Source organism: Acartia tonsa, chromosome 15 (assembly GCF_053477335.1).
Source record: "Acartia tonsa isolate MP-2025a chromosome 15, ASM5347733v1, whole genome shotgun sequence".
In the NCBI taxonomy this organism is placed as follows: Eukaryota; Metazoa; Arthropoda; class Copepoda; order Calanoida; family Acartiidae; genus Acartia; species Acartia tonsa.
The window spans coordinates 11,878,446-11,886,532 of NC_137274.1; the positions used below are offsets into that span (position 1 = coordinate 11,878,446).

Below are 8,087 nucleotides of genomic sequence, written 5' to 3' on the forward strand. Positions count from 1 at the left end.
AATCTTATGATTGTACATTTTTATATTCGTAGAAAACTGGATATAAAACGATGATATGCATAATTTTCCAGTATGGCAGATAACCGGTTCTAATCCACCGGATATTAATCAGTTTCGAAGCGATATGGGATTTTTATTTAGATACATAGTATCATTTTGTTATTCAACTTGTTTCTCACTGAATTACTCAACGACTCCTCCATTATTACGACCAGATTTTCTTCATTAAACATCAGAATATAAATTTCTCCTAAGCATAAATTCACATTTTTAAACAGGGATCTAAAGGGATAAGATAATGGCCGATAAATTGATGTACATTCCCAATGGTGATGCACAAAATTACGGATCTTGGACAAAGTAGCTTCAGACAAAGTAGCCTCGGACAAAGTAGCTTCAGGACAAAGTAGTATATTTACTATACTATACTATACTAGTCCTATACAAGTTTTATCATAACATTGGGTATCAACTTTGGAGACTTTTATTGAGCTTTGATTGGTTGGTTCATTAAGTTAAGTATTTAAACATTTCAACCAGTAATTGTATTCTACAGAAGAGGTAATTTTGTGTATTATTTTGCATATAAATCATTCTATCGGTCATTGTCTTATCCCTTTAGATCGTTTTCGGGAAGGTTATAGGTTCAAATCACGACCCAACACCCTGTCATAGCAAAAGATATTAAAAATGGCTCTTTTTTCCCTTATAAAAAAATATGAATTTCCTGAGACAAACACTCCTCTACTGGTCCCCCTCCCCAAGCTGGTGTTGTGGATCTGAAATTAGTTTTTAGTTCAACTTTTTGTCACCAGGGTATGCTTTTACAATTAGAATTCTAGTCAAACAGACAGATAAACAGAAAGACAGACAGACAAACATACATAAAAACAAACACACAAACAGACAGACAAATAAACAGAAAGACAGACAGACAAACAGACATAAAGACAGACATGTAAACAGACAAACAAACAGACAAACAGACAAACAGACAAACAGACAGACAGACAGACAGACAAACAGACAAATAAACAGACAGACAAATAAACAGACAGACAAACAGACACACAAACAGACATTTAAACAGACAGTTAAACAGACATAAAAACAGACAGACAAACAGACAGATAAACAGGCATAAAAACATACAATCTAGAGAAGGAACATTTGTATGTAGATTTTTTGGGGGAGGGGATGGAAGAAATACACCCCGCCCCACACCCCCGAAAAACTGTTCAGCTAGTTCAGATGCAGATTGAGGGTAATCACTTATATTTACCTACAAAGGTCTTGGTTAGGGCACCTCTCACAGTCATGGATATTCTCTCTTACTGCAAATACAGAACCTGGATAGATAGATAGATAGATAGATAGATAGATAGATAGATAGACAGACAGCTATATTTATAGATAGATTGATAGATAGATTGATAGATAGATTGATAGATAGATTGATAGATAGATTGATAGATAGATTGATAGATAGATTGATAGATAGATTGATAGATAGATTGATAGATAGATTGATAGATAGATTGATAGATAGATTGATAGATAGATTGATAGATAGATTGATAGATAGATTGATAGATAGATTGATAGATAGATTGATAGATAGATTGATAGATAGATTGATAGATAGATTGATAGATAGATTGATAGATAGATTGATAGATAGATTGATAGATAGATTGATAGATAGATTGATAGATAGATTGATAGATAGATTGATAGATAGATTGATAGATAGATTGATAGATAGATTGATAGATAGATTGATAGATAGATTGATAGATAGATTGATAGATAGATTAATAGATAGATTTATTAATAACAAACTAATTCATCCATAATTTTTGTTCTTCTTTGCTACTTATGGATGTTGACATCCTTGTTTCAATTTCAATTTAATAGATTTTGTGTGATTGCTTTGGTGAAAATATCAAGGATTATTTTACTAGTTGCTTTGCCCCTAGCCTCCAGGGGGCGAGAGACCAGGAAAAATGCTTCAACCCACTTGAAGACCGTTTTAAAGCTTCCCTGATTGTACCAGCAGTTTCCGAGATCTATTGCTTCAGACAAAAAAATAGTTTATATTAGTCTAGAAATTTCAAATAAAATTTTTACTGTTGTAACCTACTTTCCTCTAGGGTCACGTTTACCTACCTATTAGTATTGCTGACCAGGCTAGAAGTAGGAAGATAACCAGCGCTGAGTAGGCAACCTTGGCACGTTTAGCAACCTGCAGGGCCTCAGCGTCTGTCCTATATATGGATTCATACATTACAACATGTTAAAATGTTATAATACAAAGTAGTACGATGTCTTTCAGTCTATGTGTCTGTCCGTCTGTCTGTCTGAAGCTTAAGATCTCAGTAACCACTGAACTGATTGGGCTTTACTCTTCAGGGAATATACCTACTGGTCCTGTGATGGTTTTAAGCTATTTTCTTGTAAGGTGGGACACCACCAACCCCCCCAAAAAAATGAAAAATACCCCCCCCCCAAAAAAAAAATTTCTTTTTATAACTTAAATTTAAAGGGGGTTCGACTACCCCCCCCCCCATTTTTTTCTTTTTCTTTTTAAATCTAGATAAAACAAAAATAGGTTGATCAAACCTCTTGGGGCAAAGCCCCTAAAGGCTAGGGGTGAAACCGCTAGTTGTTTGATAAATCAATAATAATAGATAGATTGATTGAAGTATTAATCTATAGATGGATCAACAAATATATTGATAAATAAATTGATAGACAAAGAGTGTGCAAAAAATTGGGGTCCTTTTTTAAAATTTTAAATCTAATTGCGCAGTTTGTGTTTGAAGTAGAAAAGTATTACGCAAACCGTTAGAACCGCTATGAACTATAAGAATGGTTCCTGTGCTACGTATAGTTAGAAAGCTACATGGTAAAATGTCCCAACTGACCTAAATTTTTCTACTATTAACACAAGCCGTGCAATTAGAATTTTAAAAAGATCCGCTTTTTTTAGCACACCCTTTAGATTGACAGCTGAATCATTCAGTAGAGATTGTAGAGATATTGATATTGATAAATAAATGAGATTGAGATAGAGAGATAGACATGTGATTGATATGTAGATTAATAGATAGATAGATCAACCAATAGATAGATTGCTTGATAGATTTTTCAATTGAAGAATAATCAAATTAAAACAATATTGGGGGTAGGGGTTAAAAACTGTATTTCCTCATCCTATATTGAGTCTTTGAATATCAGCCAATTACATCAGAATTATTAACACAGCCAAGGCAATACAAAGTAGCATGAAACAGTTTGCTAGCAGACGAAAAAGGTCCCAAACAATAGATCCGGGTAGTTATCTGGATTATATTATCTTTACTTATTTATTGTTAGATAGATAGATCAATACATTGATTTATCAATCAATCGATGAATCAATTGAGATATGGATAAATATATCGATAGATAGATGGATTATTGTAACTCAAATGGATAGGTAGATAGATATAAATGATCAATAGATAAATAAATGAGAAATAATTGCTTGGTAAATCAAAAGATAAATACTTAAAGAAACAGAATGTCTATCTGTACCAAAGGATCTCGCTGACCGCCGAACCGATATGGTTCTCCTTTACAGGGTAGCTTCTCAGAGGCCCTGATATGGTTTTAATCTAGTCTATGTTTATGAAGTATGGGTATGGTGTCACTTCTACCACTTCATATCCCTTCCAATATAAAGCCCCTAGAGTCTAGGGTCGCAGTTGCTAGTATCTAGGATGTTTGTCTGTTTATACCGAAAGATCTATCTAACCGCTGAACCGATCAGGTTCTCCTTTACAGCGGGGCTTCTTATAAGTCCCGTGAAGGTTATAACTATTTTTGGGGAGGGTACCACCACCCTCCCAAGAGAAATCGACCTGTTTCTTTTATATCAAAAATTTAAAAAAATGGTTCTGAATTCAACTCTTGTACAATTCAAGTGCCCCTAGAGGCCGTTAGTAAATAGATTTATCTATCTAAGCAATGCTTTTGTCTATAGGGTAGCTTTTTCGTTCTGATTCCTGGGACTACAAAGTTCAATATTATGAGCAAAGCAACTCTATAATCAAGTCCTAAAAATGTAAGAATGTTCATAAACAGTATTCTGTATCAAGAAGTTTTTCAAAAAATCTACTTACAATTTTGCTTTGACCCTTATTCATTTATATTCTGATCATTCTGACACTAATACAAGTGTTAATGTCCGTTTGTCATACCGTTTCAGTGCTTCGATTTCATGGATGTTGTCATCCTTGTTTTCTCTTCTTTTCTGTGGACAATTTGAATATCAATTTTTGTCAAGTTTTGCTAAGTACCTATCCACATTTACATATTCTCTAAACATTAAGATTTTAGATAGATATAGATAGATAGATAGTTAGATAAATAGACAGAGAGATAGATAGATAGATAGATATAAACAATTAAATAAAGAAATAGACACATAGAGATAGATAGATAATTACATAATTAATAAGATAGATAGATAGATAGATTGATACATAGATAGATAGATAGATTGATACATAGTTAGTAAGATAGATAGATACATAGTTAGTTAGATAGATAGATATATAGATAGTTAGATAATTAGATAAAAAAAACAGACAGATAGATAGATAGATAGATAGATATAAACAATTAAATAAAGAAATAGACACATAGAGATAGATAGATTTATTTATTGATAGATAGATAGAATTATATATAGATGGATGGACAAACAGACTGATAGATATACAGGCAGGTAGAAAGACAGACAGACAAAAGGAAATTCGGGTTTATACCTATCCACATTTACATATTCTCAAAAACATTAAGATTTTAGATAGATATAGATAGATAGATAGTTAGATAAATAGACAGACAGATAGATAGATAGATAGATAGATATAAACAATTAAATAAAGAAATAGACACATATAGATAGATAGATAGATAGATTTATTTATTGATAGATATAGGTAGATAGATAAATATAGTCCACATAGAATGATAGATAGATAGATGTATAAATAATTAAGTATATAAATTTTAAATTTATTTAGCTGCAATATTAAAACTAGTAATTCTTGTGCATTTTTTGAACAATTAATATTTTCTGGGTTTCTTAACCTAACCTATAAAGCTACCAGAATTACACAATATTCCCATACGTTAATTGATTTTATTGCAGTAAAAAACTGTCTGAGTAATATAAAATGTAACCAGATATTAATTTCTAACATAAGCGACCACCTAATCTTTGTTAGTTCTTTATCCACCAGTAAATTAAAAAAAACAACCCAAACAGATGTTAATAATGCATATTCCTTATTCATTTCCAAATTCCTGCAACTTTATGATATTTATTGTCCCCTTATAAAAATTAAATTAAATAGGAAAAAAATGCCCCAACAACCCCACATGAATAATTCACTCCTTAGATGCAGGAATTGAAAATAAATTAACAGGGTAAATTTTGATTAAGTAAAGTTTAGGTTGTATTGGGTGCTATGAAGCCCTACAGGAAGGAAGAATAAAATCACCCTCCCTCCAACCTTAATTGTAATTTATTTTAAAATGGAAGAGAGGGATTCCAGGCTCGATAGGCACATTGAGAGAGAGCACTTAAATCAAGAAGTGAATCTTTACCTGAAATAAAATTGTGTGCTGGTATTTGTATTAGTTATGTTGGGAATAGTCCCTTTTGTAACATCGTCCCATAAGGGGCGATTCGTCGTATTTTTAAAATGGCTTTTTATTTTAGGTTAGGTTAGGTTATATTGGGTTAGGTGATTGCCCCACAGGGTTAGGTAATTGGCTCCGCAGGGGAAGAGCCCTCTGCAGGGGCTAGAAATAGGAGAAAAGCTACTGTGAAAAATAGGAAGAATCGCCCCATAAGGTGCAATGTTACGAAAGGGACTATACCCGTTATGTTCAATTATTATTTTGATTAGCGGCATTCTTTGCGCTGGTCCCCAAAGTCTTTAAAACTAGCCAAAATAAGAAAAGTTGCACTAGATCCAGCACCCAACGTTTTAAATCTTAGAATTGAAACCAATGATAGGCCAGTATACACTGTAATTGACCAATTGTAAATTGTATACACTGGCCTATCATTGGTCATTTGTATTGTATGACGTCATTTTTTATTGGACACTATACCTGAAAGCGGTGACTTGTAATCTTTTCCATTTGCTGGACACATCTAAAATAAAGTTGTCGTCAATTTAGGTTGCAATATCCCCTCGCATTTATGAAAATCTGTTGTATGATCCATGTTATAATATATCCATTTTTTAAACACGAATGACAATAGTCCCTTTTGTGGCAACGCCCCTTAAGGGGCTATTCGATTTTTTTTTTAGGTTAGGTTATATTAGGATAGGTGATTGCCCCGAATGGTTAGGCAATTGGCCCCGCAGGGTTAGAGCTCCCCGCAGGTGCTAGAAATAGGAGAAAAGCTACTGTGAAAATACGGAGAAACGCCCCTTAAAGTGCGTTGCCACAAAAGGGATCGGACTATACCCCAATTACCTCAAACGGGCGACTCATCAACTATTAAAACATTGGACCTTAAGCTATAAAAATTGGAAAGAATTTTAATGAATATAATAGATTTGAAATCTGCATAAAATTTTACGGAATTTTTATAAAATTCGTTTTTTGTATAATTCTTTATCTATAAGCGCAAATACAAATTAAGTTAAATAATTTTGACATCTGTGATTGGTGGATTGAAAACTATCTGCGCCTGATTGGAGAAGCTTAAAAGACGTACATCATTCAACCAATTAGAGCGCAGGTAGTTTCCAATCCACCTATCCTATTGGTCAAAATTTATTAACTTTAATTGGATTTTCGCATTTAAATAATGAATTATATTAAAAACGAATTTCATAAAAAAAATCCTTAAAATTTGATGCAGATTTCAAATCTATTATATTCATTAAAATTCTTTCCAATTTTTATAGCTTATTGGACCTATTGCCGTTGAAACCTTTACTACATTAAAAATTTGATAAAAAATGGCTACGATATAAAAAAAATTTATACAGACAAACATCCCAGTGGTATACCATAAAGATACAATGGCCGATAAATTGAAGTACGTTCCAAATGATGATACACAAAATTACCTCTTCTGTAGATTGAAATTATTCATTGAAACGTTTAAACACTTAACCTAATGAACTAACCAATCAAAATTCACTAAAGTCCCCAAAGTTGTTAAGCTAACAAATAAGAAAACAATATAATAAAACTTTGGGAACTAGTGTAGTCAACAGCCCAATATCCCCTCCCTCCCTGGTAACTTAAAATCCAATGACCCCTCCCCCCCCCCCTAATTATAATTAGCGGTTGAATCGTTTGGACACTCAACTAAATGAGCCAACCAATCAATTTTCACTAAAGTCTCCAAAGTTGTTAGGCAAATGAATAAGAAAACTTTATTATAAAACTTAGGGGACCCCCCCCCCCCTGCAATTACCTGGAACTTTAGGGACCTCCTCTTGTCCCCCCTCTGCAGCCAACCTCTCCTCTTCCCCTCCCCCTCCCTGAACTTTCATCTCCATCTTGTGGTGAAATTCTGAACTAAAAAAAGAAAAAAAATATTTATTTTGAATAGTTATTTATCGCATATCGCATTATGGACAGCTTTCCACGGATATTGGAATGAAAAACTATAAGATTGGAACCAGTTTTGTTAGCCCCAAGCGGCCGAAGGACCCGAACTAACGAAACGGGTATTGCTATTCTAATTTTAGTACGTGATGCTATACCAGTTCTTTTCCTGCGGATATTAATCGGTTTTTACGCCATGCTCGAAAGTCTTTCAATGTAATACAAAAATGGATGTAGAATATACGTAAATATGTACTATGGAAAATTTATGTTGCTATTTCCCCTGTCGTTAATGTTCAGACCGTTCATTTTATAGGATGGGAGGGGATGGTGAAAATGTGGGAGATCGGTAATGTAGCCCGCTACAAGTTTCACTTTATTAGAAAAAAACTGTATTTTGGTGTAAGATCCAAGTAATAATAAATCCATTGATACAAATTAAATTTTCAATG

At 33.2% G+C, this 8,087-nt stretch overlaps 1 long non-coding RNA gene across 1 annotated transcript; it reads right to left on the minus strand.

The window, feature by feature from the left end:
• Nucleotides 1-725: 725 nt before the first annotated feature.
• LOC145306873 (uncharacterized) lies at nucleotides 726-7,578 on the minus strand. Its single transcript, XR_013875251.1, has 5 exons — nucleotides 7,502-7,578; nucleotides 6,175-6,217; nucleotides 2,170-2,267; nucleotides 1,283-1,349; nucleotides 726-779 (listed from the first exon to the last, which is right to left on the minus strand). It is a non-coding gene; the product is annotated as an uncharacterized LOC145306873 (long non-coding RNA).
• Between the last annotated feature and the right edge of the window lie 509 nt (nucleotides 7,579-8,087).